Source organism: Scyliorhinus torazame, chromosome 14 (genome assembly GCF_047496885.1).
Source record: "Scyliorhinus torazame isolate Kashiwa2021f chromosome 14, sScyTor2.1, whole genome shotgun sequence".
Taxonomy (NCBI): Eukaryota; Metazoa; Chordata; class Chondrichthyes; order Carcharhiniformes; family Scyliorhinidae; genus Scyliorhinus; species Scyliorhinus torazame.
Genome location: NC_092720.1, coordinates 120,781,714 through 120,798,532, shown reverse-complemented (window position 1 = coordinate 120,798,532; position 16,819 = coordinate 120,781,714). Strand labels below are relative to the sequence as shown.

Here is a 16,819-nt window from a genome sequence, read left to right as displayed (position 1 = left end):
ATCCTTGTTTGCAAACCTCACCCCGGATTGCAAACCCGTCGCCACTCGGAGCAGACGGTACAGCGCCCAGGACCGGACATTTATTCGGTCCGAAGTCCAGCGGTTGCTGAAGGAAGGCATAATCCAGGCCAGCAATAGTCCCTGGAGAGCACAGGTGGTAGTAGTAAAGACAGGGGAGAAGCAAAGGATGGTCATAGACTATAGCCAGACCATCAACAGGTACACACAGCTAGATGCGTACCCTCTCCCCCGCATATCCGACATGGTCAATCGGATTGCCCAATATAAGGTCTTCTCCACCGTGGACCGCAAGTCCACCTACCACCAGCTCCCCATCCGCCCAAGTGACCGCAAGTACACAGCCTTCGAGGCAGACGGGCGACTATACCACTTCCTAAGGGTCCCATTTGGCGTCACAAACGGGATCTCGGTCTTCCAACGGGAGATGGACCGAATGGTTGATCAACACGGGTTGCAGGCCACGTTCCCGTATCGCGACAACGTAACCATCTGCGGCCACGATCAGCAGGACCACGACGCCAACCTCCAAAAATTCCTCCAGACCGCTAAAGCCTTGAACCTCACATACAACGAGGACAAGTGCGTGTTTAGCACAATCCGGGTAGCCATCTTGGGATATGTAGTGCGCAATGGGATAATAGGCCCCGACCCCGAACGCATGCGCCCCCTCATGGAATTTCCCCTCCCCCACTGCTCCAAAGCCCTGAAATGCTGCCTGGGCTTCTTTTCATAGTACGCCCAGTGGGTCCCCCAGTACGCAGACAAGGCCCGCCCCCTAATACAGACCACTACCTTCCCCCTGTCGACAGAGGCTCGCCAGGCCTTCAGCCGCATCAAAGCGGATATCGCAAAGGCCACGATGCGCGCCATCGACGAGTCCCTCCCCTTCCAAGTCGAGAGCGACGCCTCTGACGTAGCTCTGGCAGCCACCCTTAACCAAGCGGGCAGACACGTGGCCTTTTTCTCCCGAACCCTCCACGCCTCAGAAATCCGCCACTCCTCAGTGGAAAAGGAAGCCCAAGCCATAGTGGAAGCTGTGCGACATTGGAGGCATTACCTGGCCGGCAGGAGATTCACTCTCCTCACTGACCAACGGTCGGTAGCTTTCATGTTCGATAATGCACAGTGGGGCAAAATTAAAAATGACAAGATCTTAAGGTGGAGGATCGAGCTCTCCACCTTCAACCACAAGATCTTGTACCGTCCCGGAAAGCTGAACGAGCCGTCCGATGCCCTATCCCGCGGCACATGTGCCAACGCACAAATAAACCGTCTCCAAACCCTCCACGAGGACCTCTGCCACCCGGGGGTCACTCGGTTCCACCATTTTATAAAGTCCCGCAACCTCCCCTACTCCGTGGAGGAGGTCCCTACAGTCACCAGGAACTGCCACATCTGCACAGAGTGCAAACCGCACTTTTTCAGGCCGGATAGAGCGCACCTGATCAAGGCTTCCCGTCCCTTTGAACGCCTCAGTCTGGATTTCAAAGGGCCCCTTCCTCCACCGACCGCAACGCATACTTCCTGAACGTGGTGGACGAGCACTCTCGTTTCCCCTTCGCCATCCCCTGCCCCGACATGACAGCGGCCACAGTTATTAAAGCCCTTAGCACCATATTCACACTGTTCGGTTGCCCCGCATATATCCACAGCGACAGGGGGTCCTCCTTCATGAGTGACGAGCTGCGCCAGTTCCTGCTCAGCAAGGGTATAGCCTCGAGCAGGACGACCAGCTACAACCCCCGGGGGAACGGGCAAGTAGAGAGGGAGAACGGCACGGTCTGGAAGACCGTCCTACTGGCCCTACGGTCCAGGGATCTCCCAGTTTCACGGTGGCAGGAGGTCCTCCCGGACGCTCTCCACGCCATCCGGTCGCTGCTGTGTACTAGCACTAACCAAACGCCTCATGAGCACCTCCTTGTCTTCCCCAGGAAATCCTCCTCTGGAACGTCGCTGCCGACCTGGCTGGCGGCCCCAGGACCCAACTTGCTCCGGAAACATGTGCGGGCGCACAAGTCGGACCCGTTGGTCGAGAGGGTTCACCTCCACCACGCGAACCCGCAGTACGCCTACCCCGACGGCCGACAGGACACGGTCTCACTGCGAGACCTGGCGCCCGCCGGCAACACGCACACCCCCCCGACACCAATCACACCCTCCCTGCCACCGGCGCACCCCGCGACCGCCCCCTTCCCGGGAGGATCGTCCTCCTCCCATGTCCGACCAGGGGTGAAGCAGAAGCAGACACCGTAAAGCTCCCGGAGACGACAACGCTGGAACAAGCACCTGCACCACCACCGGGGCTGTGGCGATCGACAAGGAAGACCAGACCGCCCGCTCGACTCGTGGCATCGGTGTAACACAAGAATGTTGTGGGACTACAACGAGAAGGTTCTGTTCCTCTTACGAATGTTGTAAATAGTTCACAAACCCTGTACATAGCCCAGTGTAGGGCAAAGTGTAGGGCACAGTAATGACATGCAAAAAGTTTTTTTCCTCCCAGGACCAGCCTTGTAAACCCCTACCACCATGCGAAGCACCACCCCGCCGGGTTCATTTTTAACAAGGGGTGAATGTGGTAGTATGCATTAGGGGTCATGTGGGATTGTGAAGCCGTGATGCCATTGGCTGACAGATCCCGGGTCCGAGTTGGCTGTTGATCTCTAGCTCCGCCCTGAAGGCGGAGTATAGGAACCAGGAGTTCTCCCCGCAGCTCCAGTCTGTTGCTGAACTGCGGGGAACAAGTCACGCTTAATAAAGCCTCATCGACTTCATCTCTATTCGTCTCTCGTAAGTCATTGTGGGATACATCACTGACCCAGCGCACAGGCTGGGATACATCACTGACCCACGCACAGGCCGGGATACATCATTGACCCACCGCACAGGCTGTGGTACATCACTGACCCACCGTACAGGCCGGGATACATCACTGACCCACCATACAGGCTGGGAAAGATCACTGACCCACGCACAGGCTGGGATACATCACTGACCCACCGCACAGGCTGGGATACATCACTGACCCACCGCACAGGCGGGGATACATCACTGACCCAGCGCACAGGACGGGATACATCACTGACCCATCGTACAGGCTGGGATACATCACTGACCCACCGCACAGGCTGGGATACATCACTGACGCATCGTACAGGCTGGGATACATCACTGACCCACCGCACAGGCTGGGATACATCGCTGACCCACCGCACAGGCTGGGATACATCACTGACCCACCGCACAGGCTGGGATACATCACTGACCCACCGCAGAGGTGGGGATACATCACTGACCCACCACACAGGCTGGGATACATCACTGACCCACCGCAGAGGTGGGGATACATCACTGACCCACCACACAGGCTGGGATACATCACTGACTCACCAGAGATGTGGGGATACATTGCTGACCCACCACACAGGCTGGGATATATCATTGACCCACCGCACAGGCTGTGATACATCACTGAACCATCGCACAGGCCGTGATACATCATTGAGCCACCATACAGGCTCTGATACATCACAGACCCACCGCACAGGCTGGGATACATCACTGAGCCACTGTACAGGGCGGGATACATCACTGACCCACTGCACAGGCTGTGATACATCGCTGACCAACCGCACAGGCACTGATACATCACAGACACACTGCACAGGCTGGGATACATCACTGACCCAGTGCACAGGACGTGATACATCACTGACCAACCGCACAGGTGCTGATACATCACTGACCCACCACACAGGCTGGGATACATCACTGACCCACCGTACAGGCTCTGATACATCACAGACCCACCGCACAGGCTGGGATACATCACTGACCCATTGCACAGGCCGGGATACATCACTGACCCACCACACAGGCTGGGATACATCACTGACCCACCGTACAGGCTCTGATACATCACAGACCCACCACACAGGCCGGGATACATCACTGATCCACCGCACAGGCTGTGATACATCACTGACCCACCATGCAGCCTGGGATAGATCACTGACCCACCATACAGGCTGTGATACATCACTGACCCATCGCACAGGCCGGGATACATCACAGACCCACCGCACAGGCTGTGATACATCACTGACCCACCGCACAGGCTGGGATACATCACTGACACACCGCACAGGCTGGGATACATCACTGACACACCGCACAGGCTCGGATACATCACTGACCAACCGCACAGGCTGTGATACATCACTGACCCACCGCACAGGCTGTGATACATCACTGACCCACCGCACAGGCTGGGATACATCACTGACCCATCGCACAGGCTGGGATACATCACTGACCCATTGCACAGGCCGGGATACATCACTGACCCACCGCACAGGCTGTGATACTACACTGGCAGACTTGCTTCGAGGCCTACATCAGATCGACCACAGGCCGAGTCTCAGACGAACAAAAACTGCAGGTCCTGCACTTGAGGGTGAGCACGGAGATTTTCACCCTCATTGAAGACACCGACGATTTCCAGACGGCGTTCACAGCACTGAGAAACCTCTACGTTCGCCCAGTTAACCAAATCTACGCTCGCTACCAGCTCGCGACAAGACGGCAAGCTCCCGGAGAATCGATGGACGAGTTCTACGCCGCGCTGCTGATTTTGGGACGAGCCTGCAGCTGCCCGTCGGTGAATGCAAACGAACATACCGCATAGTGGCCCGCGCAGCTATCTGCAAAAGCTGCGGGAAAAAGGGCCACTATGCGGTGGTGTGCCGATCCCGCGAGGTCGCCGCCGTCCCGGGGCCACAGGGAGCCCTACAAGCAGTCTATGCCTCCCAACCCCCCCAGCCTCATCGACTTCACTCTATTCGTCTCACGGAGTCTTTGTGCGCTACAATTTATTAGTAGAATGGCTAGCCAATCGGTGCTAAAAACGCACTTGTCCTCGTTGTACGTGAGGTTCAAGGCTTTGGCGGTCTGGAGGAATTTTTGGAGGCTGGCGTCGTGGTCCTGCTGATCGTGGCCGCAGATGGTTACATTGTCGAGGTACGGGAACGTGGCCTGCAACCTGTGTTGATCAACCATTCGGTCCATCTCCCGTTGGAAGACCGAGACCCCGTTTGTGACACCAAAAGGGACCCGTAGGAAATGGTATAATCGCCCGTCTGCCTCGAAGGCTGTGTTGGGCAATCCGATTGACCATGTCGGATATGCGGGGGAGAGGGTACGCGTCTAGTTGTGTGTACCTGTTGATGGTCTGGCTATAGTCAATGACCATCCTTTGTTTCTCCCCTGTCTTCACTACTACCACCTGCGCTCTCCAGGGACTATTGCTGGCCTGGATTATGCCCTCCTTTAGTAGTCGCTGGACTTCGGACCGAATGAAGGTCCGGTCCTGGGCGCTGTACCGTCTGCTCCTAGTGGCGACGGGTTTGCAATCCGGGGTGAGGTTCGCAAACAAGGACGGGGGTTGCACCTTGAGGGTAGCGAGGCCGCAGATAGTGAGTGGGGGTATGGGGCCGCCAAATTTAAACGTAAGGCTCTGTAGGTTACATTGGAAATCCAATCCCAACAAGGTGGGGGCACAGAGTTGGGGAAGGACGTTAAGTTTGTAGTTTTTGAATTCCCTCCCCTGTACCGTTAGGGTAACTATGCAGAATCCCTGGATCTGTATGGAGTGGGATCCTGCAGCTAGGCAAATCTTTTGTGCGCTGAGGTAGGTAGTTAAGGAACAGCGTCTTACCGTGTCGGGGTGTATAAAAATTTCCGTGCTCCCGGAGTCGACTAGGCATGGCGTCTCGTGGCCGTTAATTAGGACCGTTGTCGTCGTCGTCTGGAGAGTCCGGGGCCGAGCCTGATCGAGCGTAACCGAAGCGAGCCATGGTTGTAGTAGTGGGGTGGGGTCCGTTGTTGCCGTCCAAGATGGCGCCGGGGATGGACAAAATGGCCGCCCCCATGCGTCGTACAGGTCGGGGGCGGTCTAAGATGGCGGCGCCCCTCCTCCCCTCGTGGTGGTCGGGACCCAAAATGGCGGCGTCTGCGGGTCGCACAACGGCGCCCCTCCTCCCCTCGTGTTGGTCGGGACCCAAAATGGCGGCGTCTGCGGGTCGCACATGGTGTGCTGGGGGGTCTGGGGAGCGCTAGGACCGCGCGGAGTTCCTTCACTGCGAGCGCCAGGGCCGCGAGCGCTAGGACCGCGCGGAGCTCCCTCGCCGGGGACAGCGGTGGTCGGGGCCCAAGTTGGCGGCGCCGGCGGGTCAGGCGTGGGGCCGCGAGCGCAAGGAGCACGAGGAGCTCCCTCACCGGGGACAGCAGTGGTCGGCGTCCAAGTAGGTGGCGCCGGCGGGTCAGGCGTGGGGCGCGGGACGGGGGTGAGGGTGGCGTTCGGGACGCGAAAGACCCCTTTCTCTCCGTGGAGAGTGTTGGCCGGGACCCAAAGCGGGAGCGCCGGCGGCGGGTCGTACATGGACTGCGGGGAGGGGGGTTGGGGAGCGTAGGCGGCGTGCAGGGCTCCCAGTTCTCCCGGGGCCGCGGTGGTCGGGACCCAGAGCGGCTGCGCCTGCGGGTTGTACAAGGCGTGCTGGGGGGGTTGGGAGGCATAGACTGCTTGTAGGGCTCCCTGTGGCCCCGGGACGGCAGCTTTTGCAGATGGCTGCGCGGGCCGGACAGCGTTGTCGGGGGTGCTTCGCCTGGCCGCAGAAATAACAGCGGGCGCCCCCGGTGCGACTCGGCGTTTGGACTGCGCAAGCCTGTGGGGTGTCCGGGGGGGGGGGGTAGGGGGTTTGCCGCGACGGGTACGTACGGGGCCCAATGGCCTGCCGCGCGGTCGGGGCCGTAGGCGCGGGTATTACTCGCGGCCACGTCTAGGGAGGCTGCTAGGGCCCGGGCCTCTGAGAGTCCTAGCGACTCTTTTTCTAGAAGTCTTTGGCGGATTTGGGAGGATTGCATACCTGCCACAAAAGCGTCGCGCATTAACATGTCCGTATGTTCGTTTGCATTCACCGACGGGCAGCTGCAGGATCGTCCCAAAATCAGCAGCGCGGCGTAGAACTCGTCCATCGATTCTCCGGGAGCTTGCCGTCTCGTCGCGAGCTGGTAGCGAGCGTAGATTTGGTTAACTGGGCGAACGTAGAGATTTCTCAGTGCTGTGAACGCCGTCTGGAAATCGTCGGTGTCTTCAATGAGGGTGAAAATCTCTGTGCTCACCCTCGAGTGCAGGACCTGCAGTTTTTGTTCGTCTGAGACTCGGCCTGTGGTCGATCTGATGTAGGCCTCGAAGCAAGTCTGCCAGTGTTTGAAGGCTGCTGCCGCATTCACTGCGTGGGGGCTGATCCTCAGGCATTCTGGAATGATCCTGAGCTCCATAGTCCTTTTTAGGCACGCTTAATAAATTGTAGCGCACAAAGACTCCGTGAGACGAATAGAGTGAAGTCGATGAGGCTTTATTAAGCGTGTCTGTTCCCCAGCAGCCCGATAGTAAACTGGCCTGCGGGGGAAGACACCGGCTTCTTATACTTCGCCTTCAGGGCGGAGCTTGAGGTCAACGGCCAACCAGGACCCGGGATCTGTCAGCCAATGACATTAGGGCTTCCAGTCCCACATGACCCCCAATACAAACTACCACACTGAGCCTCCATACAGGCTCTGATACATCACAGACCCACCGCACAGGCTGGGATACATCACTGAGCCACCGTACAGGCCGGGATACATCACTGACCCACCGCACAGGATGGGATACATCACTGACCCATCTCACAGGCTGTGATACATCACTGACCCAGCGCACAGGCCGTGATACATCACTGACCCACCGCACAGGCTAGGATACATCACAGACCCATCGCACAGGCCGGGATACATCACTGACCCACCGTAGAGGCTGGGATACATCACTGACCCACTGCACAAGCTGGGATATATCACTGACTCACCGCACAGGCTCGGATACATCACTGATCCACCGCACAGGCTGTGGTACATCACTGACCCACTGCACAGGCTCTGATACATCACTGACCCACCGCACAGGCCGTGATACATCACTGACCCACCGCACAGGCCGGGATAAATCACTGACCTACCGCACAGGCTCTGATACATCACTGACCAACCGCACAGGCCGAGGTACATCACTGACACACAGCATAAGGGGTGATCCATCACTGACCCAGCGCACAGACCGAGATCCATTATTGACCCAGCGCACAGGCCGAAATTCATCACTGACCCAATGCACAAGCCGATATCCATCACTGACCAACACATAGCATGAGGTACATCACTGACCCACCGCGCAGGCCGAGGTACATCACTGACCCACCGCACAGGCCGAGGTACATCACTGACCCACCGCACAGGCCGGGGTACATCACTGACCCACCGCACAGGCCGAGGTACATCACCGACTCATCGCACAGGCTGGGATACATCACTGACCCATCGCACAGGCTGTGGTACATCACTGACCCACCGCACTGGCCGGGGTACATCATTGACCCACCGCACAGGCCGAGGTACAGCACTGACCCACCGCGCAGGCCGAGGTACATCACTGACCCGCCGCACAGGCCGAGGTACATCACTGACCCACCGCACTGGCCGGGGTACATCACTGACCCACCGCACAGGCCGGGATACATCACTGACCCACCGCACAGGCTGGGCTACATCACTGACCCACCGCACAGGCTGGGATACATCACTGACCCATCGCACAGGCTGTGGTACATCACTGACCCACCGCACTGGCCGGGGTACATCACTGACCCACCGCACAGGTTGGGATACATCACTGACCCACCGCACAGGCTGGGATACATCACTGACCCACCGCACAGGTTGGGATACATCACTGACCCACCGCACAGGCCGTGATACTTCACTGATCCACCGCACAGGCCGTGATACTTCACTGATCCACCGCACAGGCTAGGATACATCACTGACCCAGTGCACAGGCTAGGATACATCACTGACCCACCGTACAGGCCAGGATTCATCACTGACCCACCGTACAGGCTGGGAGACATTACTGACCCACCGCACAGGCTGAGATACATCACTGACCAACCACACAGGCTCGAATACATCACTGACCAACCGCACAGGCTAGGATACATCACTGACCCACCGTACAGGCCGGGATTCATCACTGACCAACCGCACAGGCCGTGATACATCACTGACCCACCGCACAGGCTCTGATACATCATTGACCAACCGCACAGACCGAGGTAAATCACTGACACACATCACAGGCCGTGATCCATGTGGTAGTATGCATTAGGGGTCATGTGGGACTCTGCAGCCATGATGTCATTGGCTGACAGATCCCGGGTCCTGGTTGGACGTTGACCTCTAGCTCCGCCCTGAAGGTGGAGTACAAGTACCTGGAGTCCTCCTCCGCAGGCAGTCTACTACCGAATTGCGGGGGAAACAGTCACGCTTAATAAAGCCTCATCGACTTCACTCTATTCGTCTCTCGGAGTCTTTGTGCGCTACAATTTATTAAGCGTGCCTAAAAAGGACTATGGAGCTCAGGATCATCCCGGAATGCCTGAGGATCAGCCCCCACGCAGTGAACGCGGCAGCAGCTTTCAAGCATTGGCAGACTTGTTTCGAGGCCTACCTCAGAACGGCCACCGGCCGGGTCACAGAAGACCAAAAACTACAGGTCCTGCACTCGAGGTTAAGCACGGATATTTTCTCTTTCATCGAAGACGCAGAGGATTTCCAGACGGCGTTCGCAGCACTGAAAAGTCTCTATGTCCGCCCAGTAAACCAGATCTACGCTCGCTAGCAACTCGCAACGAAACGGCAAAGTCCCGGAGAATCGATAGATGAATTCTACGCCGCGCTACTAATTTTGGGACAAGCCTGCAGCTGCCCGTCGGCGAACGCAATTGAACACACGGACATGTTAATGCGCGATGCTTTTGTGGCAGGTATGAACTCCTCCCAAATCCGCCAAAGACTTCTAGAAAAAGAGTCGCTAGGACTCTCAGAGGCACGGGCCCGAGCAGCCTCCCTAGACGTGGCCGCGCGAAATACCCGCGCCTCCGGCCCCGACCGCGCGGTAGCCCATTGGGCTCCATACGTACCCGTCGCGACAAACCCACACCCCCCCCCCGGACACCCCACAGGCTTGCGCAGTCCAAACGCCAAGTCGCACCGGGGGCGCCTGCTGCTATTTCTGCGGCCAGGCGAAACACCCCCGGCAGCGCTGCCCGGCCCGCGCAGCGATCTGCAAGAGCTGCGGGAAAATGGGCCATTTCGCGGTTGTGTGCCGGTCCCGCGAGGTCGCCGCTGTCCCGGGAGAACAGGGAGCCCTGCACGCCGCTTACGCTCCCCAACCCCCCCAGCGCCCCATGTACGACCCGCAGGCGCAGCCACTCTGGGTCCCGACCACCGCGGTCCCGGGAGAACAGGGAGCCCTGCACGCCGCTTACGCTTCCCAAACCCCCATGTATGACCCGCCGGCGCTACCACTTTGGGTCCCGACCACCGCTCTCCATGGAGAAGAGGGAGTTCTGCGCGTCTGTAACGCCCCCCAAACCCCCCCCCCCCGCGCCCCACGTATGACCCGCCGGCGCAACCAATTTGGGTCCCGACCACCGCTGTCCCCAGAGATGAGGGAGCCCCGCGCATTCCGAACGCTCCCCAACTCCCCCAGCGCCCCATGTGCGACCCGCATTTTGGGTCCCGGCCACCACGAGGGGAGGAAGGGCGCCGCCATCTTGGACCACCCCAGACCTGTACGACGCAGGGGGCGGCCATTTTGTCCACCCCGCCGCCAACTTGTGACCCCCCAGCCATGTGCGATGCATGGGGGCAGCCATTTTGTTCATCCCCGACGCCATCTTGGACGGCAACAACGGACCCCAGTGTTGACGGCTCCACGGGGTTCGAAGAAGACGCTCAACTACTACAACCACGTCTCGCTTCAATAACGCTGGACCAAGCTCGGCCCCGGACACTCCAGACGACGACGACAACAGTGCTGATAAACGGGCACGAGACACCATGCCTAGTTGACTCCGGGAGCACGGAGAGCTTTATCCACCCCGACACGGTAAGACGCTGTTCTTTGACCACCCATCCCAGCGCACAAAAGATTTCCCTAGCTGCAGGATCCCACTCCGTACAGATCAAAGGTTTCTGCATAGTTACCCTAACGGTGCAGGGGAGGGAGTTCAAAAACTACAGGCTCCACGTCCTTCCCCAACTCTGTGCCCCCACATTACTGGGATTAGACTTCCAGTGCAATCTACAGAGCCTTACCTTCAAATTCGGCGGCCCAATACCCCCACTCACTATCTGCGGCCTCGCAACCCTCAAGGTGCAACCCCCATCCTTGTTTGCGAACCTCACCCCGGATTGCAAACCCGTCTCCACTAGGAGCAGACGGTGCAGCGCCCAGGACCGGACCTTCATTCGGTCCGAAGTCCAGCGGCTACTCAAGGAAGGCATAATCCAGGCCAGCAATAGTCCCTGGAGAGCACAGGTGGTAGTAGTGAAGACAGGGGAGAAGCAAAGGATGGTCATAGACTATAGCCAGACCATCAATAGGTACACACAACTAGACGCGTACCCTCTCCCCCGCATATCCGACATGGTCAATCGGATTGCCCAATATAAAGTCTTCTCCACCGTGGACCTCAAGTCCGCCTACCATCAGCTCCCCATCCGCCCAAGTGACCGCAAGTACACAGCATTCGAGGCAGACGGGCGATTATACCATTTCCTAAGGGTCCCATTTGGCGTCACAAACGGGGTCTCCGTCTTCCAACGAGAGATGGACCGAATGGTTGATCAACACGGGTTGCGGGCCACGTTCCCGTATCTCGACAATGTAACCATCTGTGGCCACGACCAGCAGGACCACGACGCCAACCTCCAAAAATTCCTCCAGACCGCTAAAGCCTTGAACCTCACGTACAACGAGGACAAGTGCGTTTTTAGCACCAACCGGCTAGCCATCCTGGGCTACATAGTGCGCAATGGGATAATAGGCCCCGATCCCGAACGTATGCGCGCCCTCATGGAATTTCCCCTCCCGCACTGCTCAAAAGCCCTGTAACGCTGCCTGGGGTTCTTTTCATACTACGCCCAGTGGGTCCCCCAGTACGCAGACAAGGCCCGCCCTCTAATACAGACCACGACCTTCCCTCTGTCGACAGAGGCTTGCCAGGCCTTCAGCCGCATCAAAGCGGATATCGCAAAGGCCACGATGCGCGCCATCGACGAGTCCCTCCCCTTCCAGGTCGAGAGCGACGCCTCCGACGTAGCTCTAGCGGCCACCCTTAACCAAGCGGGCAGACCCGTGGCCTTTTTCTCCCGAACCCTCCACGCTTCAGAAATCCGCCACTCCTCAGTGGAAAAGGAAGCCCAAGCCATAGTGGAAGCTGTGCGACATTGGAGGCATTACCTGGCCGGCAAGAGATTCACTCTCCTCACCGACCAACGGTCGGTAGCCTTCATGTTCGATAATGCACAGCGGGGCAAAATCAAAAACGACAAGATCTTAAGGTGGAGGATCGAGCTCTCCACCTTCAACTACGAGATCTTGTATCATCCCGGAAAGCTGAACGAGCCGTCCGATGCCCTATCCCGCGGCACATGTGCCAACGCACAAATAAACTGTCTCCAAACCCTCCACGAGGACCTCTGCCACCCGGGGGTCACTCGGTTTTTCCACTTTATCAAGTCCCGCAATCTCCCATACTCCTTAGAGGAGGTCCGTACAGTCACAAGGAACTGCCACATCTGCGCAGAATGCAAACCGCATTTTTTCAGGCCGGATAGTGCGCACCTGATTAAGGCTTCCCGCCCCTTTGAACGCCTTAGTCTGGATTTCAAAGGACCCCTCCCCTCCACCGACCGCAACACATACTTCCTTAATGTGGTGGACGAGTACTCCCGCTTCCCATTCGCCATCCCCTGTTCTGACATGACCGCAGCCACAGTCATTAAAGCCCTGAACACCATATTCACACTGTTCGGTTGCCCCGCATACGTCCACAGCGACAGGGGGTCCTCTTTCATGAGTGACGAGCTGCGCCAGTTCCTGCTCAGCAAGGGTATAGCCTCGAGCAGGACGACCAGCTACAACCCCCGGGGGAACGGGCAAGTAGAGAGGGAGAACGGCACGGTCTGGAAGACCGTCCTACTGGCCCTACGGTCCAGGGACCTCCCAGTTTCCCGGTGGCAGGAGGTCCTTCCGGATGCCCTCCACTCCATCCGGTCACTACTGTGTACTAGCACTAACCAAACGCCTCATGAGCGCCTCCTTGTCTTCCCCAGGAAGTCCTCCTCTGGAACGTCGCTGCCGACCTGGCTGGCGGCCCCAGGACCCATCTTGCTCCGAAAGCACGTGCGGGCGCACAAGTCGGAACCGTTGGTCGAAAGGGTTCACCTCCTTCACGCGAACCCGCAGTACGCCTACGTGGAGTACCCCAACGGCCGACAGGACACGGTCTCTCTGCGAGATCTGGCGCCCGCCGGCAACACACACGCCCCCCCGACACCAATCACCCAACCCCCTCCCTTCCTGCCACCGCCGCACCCCGCGACCACCCCCTTCCCAGAAGGATCAGTCCTCCTCCCAGGCCCGACCAGGAATAAAGCCCACGCTGAAACCGTAAGGCTCCCGGAGAAGACAACACCGGAACAAGCACCACCACCACCGGGGCCGAGGCGATCGACACGGACGACCAGACCGCCCGACCGCCTCGTGGCGTCGATCTAACAGTACAATGTGGACTTTTAACGAGAACTTTTTGTCTTTTCCTGACGATTACTGTAAATAGTTTGAAACAAAAAAAAAAACCTTGTACATACTGTTATAACATGTGAACGTTTTCCTCGCAGGACCAGCCTTGTAAACCCTTAACACCATGCGAAGCATCACCCCGCCGGGTTCATTTTTAACAAAGGGTGAATGTGGTAGTATGCATTAGGGTTCATGTGGGACTGTGCAGCCATGATGTCATTGGCTGACAGATCCCGGGTCCTGGTTGGACGTTGACCTCTAGCTCCGCCCTGAAGGCGGAGTATAAGTACCTGGAGTCTTCCCCCGCAGGCAGTCTACTACCGAACTGCGGGGGAAACAGTCACGCTTAATAAAGCCTCATCGACTTCACTCTATTCGTCTCTCGGAGTCTTTGTGCGCTACAATCCATCACTGACCCAATGCACAAGCCGATGTCCATCACTGACCAACACATAGCATGAGGTACATCACTGACCCACCGCGCAGGCCGAGGTACATCACAGACCCACCGCGCAGGCAGAGGTACATCAATGACCCATCACACAGGCCAAGGTACATCACGGACCCACTGCACAGGCCGAGGTACATCACCGACCCATCGCACAGGCCGAAGTACATCACTGACTCACCGCACAGGCCGAGGTACATCACTGACCCACTGCGCAGGCAGAGGTACATCACTGACCCAGCACACAGGCCGAAGTACATCACTGACCCACCGCGCAGGCAGAGGTACATCACTGACCCACTGCACAGCCCGATGTACCTCACCGACCCATCGCACAGGCCGAAGTACATCACTGACCCACTGCACAGGCAGAGGTACATCACTGACCCACTGCACAGGCAGAGGTACATCACTGACCCATCACAAAGGCCGAAGTACATCACTGACCCACTGCACAGGCAGAGTTACATCACTGACCTACCGCACAGGCCGAGGTACATCACTGACCCATCGCACAGGCCGAAGTACATCACTGACCCACCGCACAGGCCGAGGTACATCACTGATCCACTGCACAGGCCGAGGTACATCACTGACCCACCGCACAGGCCGAGGTACATCACTGACCCACCGCACAGGCCGAGATACATCACTGACCCACCGCACAAGCCGAGGTACATCACTGACCTATCGCACAGACCGAGGCACATCACTGACCCACCGCACTGGCCGAGGTACATCACTGACCCAGTGCACAGCCGAGGTACATCACTGACCCACCGCACATGCCGCGGTACATCACTGACCCAGTGCACAGCCGAGGTACCTCACTGACCCACCGCACTTGCCGAGGTACATCACTGACCCACCGCGCTGGCCGAGGTACATCACTGACCCACCGCACAGGCCGAGGTACATCACTGACCCAGTGCACAGCCGAGGTACATCACTGACCCACCGCACTTGCCGAGGTACATCACTGACTCACCGCACAGGCCGAGGTACATCACTGACCCACCGCACAGGCCGAGGTACATCACTGACCCAGTGCACAGCCGAGGTACATCACTGACCCACCACACAGGCCGAGGTACATCACTGACCCACCGCACGTGGCGAGGTCATAGTCCAGATTTTTTTCTAATCCCGAATTTGAATCGGACTCTGGAATTATCTATGGTGTTGCACCTTTAAAAATAATTTATCCACACATAAACAGAGGTAACATTTTACATCACACAGGCATTACCTATTTACATTGGCGAAGACTGCCAATGCCTGAAAAATCTCAGTTAATGACTAACTTCAAATATTTACTCAGAGCATCCGTACCAGAACGGGTTGCATCCATGGGTAAATATCTGATGGCTGACATATCCCCATTGCAGTTCGAGGACATTTTGTTCGACCAGTATCTCATTCAGATTTAACAGTGAGCAGCTCGGGCAGCAGTGTGGCGAAAGTGCTGGGGGAAACAGTCTAAACCTAAGAGCAGTGACAGCAGCATTTTCTCACAGCGCGTACCTCAAAGTGCACCACAGCCGACCACGATCTTGTGTCCACTGCTTACTACGCAATCTCTGATTCCCGACACCGCCCCCTGCACCCCCCTCCCCCCAACCTCTTGCCTCACACCGAATGAGTGTCGGGAGGATTTAGCAAAGGCATTATCCATAATAATTCTCCAAATATCAATTGAACAGAGAATGGGAAGGTGCAGGTATCACATAGTTGTTCAAGAGAGGAAAGGGAGAAGCTGGGAAGCTAAAGATCACTTCAGTTTGACCTCATTTGTGAACTCTAGGTTGTATAATATGGGACAGGACACGGAGGAAGGTTTGGATTTATCGGAGAGTTAGCATGAATTTGTAAGTGTCAGGTCGTTTGATTCATTGAATTGTTCAAAGAAAATTGATATATCACTGACAATGTAAAACGCATTTCCCTATGCTCCGTGAAATAGTGACTGAATTATACTATTTTCGGCGTAGTTTCATTATTTTTCTATCTCTCAACCAACATCTTTTGTTTGTAAGTGCAAATGCAAATAAGTTTGCTCACAAAACTTTGAGAAATGCCCGGAACCAGATCTCAGAAGGACGCTGCGATAGTATGCCATGAAGCCTCAGGCTGTGCTGATGCTAGTCTGCTGGCTGAGAAATAAATAAATCACACATATAACAGGGCCTGTTTACAGATGCATTGGAGTCGCTCAAGTGTTATATGTGGGAAAATCGACATGCTAGCCGCAAGCCTCCATTCCAAGGTTGGCTCTGTAGGAAAGAATTGGAGTTCCCCATAACAACACTGCAAGCAGCCTCTAAATCTCAGGAAAACCATTTGAGAAACTTGAGCGCTCAGCAGTGTTCTGTGGCAATACCATTGTGGACCTTCAGACTGCAGTAACTCAGCTCTCAGTTGAATTCAAATCATTGTAGGTGAAACGTGACGATTTGTCAGGGCGTCAGAGACTCAACATGATTTGCCAATTTGGTGTGGATGAGGGGGCAGACGGCCCTCATTCTACGGAGTTTGGCACACAGTTATTGCAGGACGTAGTAAAACTGGAGTACAGGCTCCTATTGGACCGTGCCCACAGGTCA

The 16,819-nt window shown here is 56.9% G+C and overlaps 1 protein-coding gene across 6 annotated transcripts in view; it reads right to left on the bottom strand.

Moving 5' to 3' along the window:
* The window catches only part of LOC140389980 (vitamin K-dependent protein C-like), a 101,186-nt gene extending 85,386 nt beyond the window's left edge, over positions 1-15,800 (bottom strand). Inside the window, exon 1 of one of the 6 annotated variants that reach the window (XM_072474720.1) lies at positions 15,741-15,800. The gene's annotated coding sequence lies outside the window, so the exon portion shown is untranslated. The other 5 variants (XM_072474723.1, XM_072474721.1, XM_072474722.1 and 2 more) reach the window with 5 other exon arrangements.
* Positions 15,801-16,819: the final 1,019 nt, after the last annotated feature.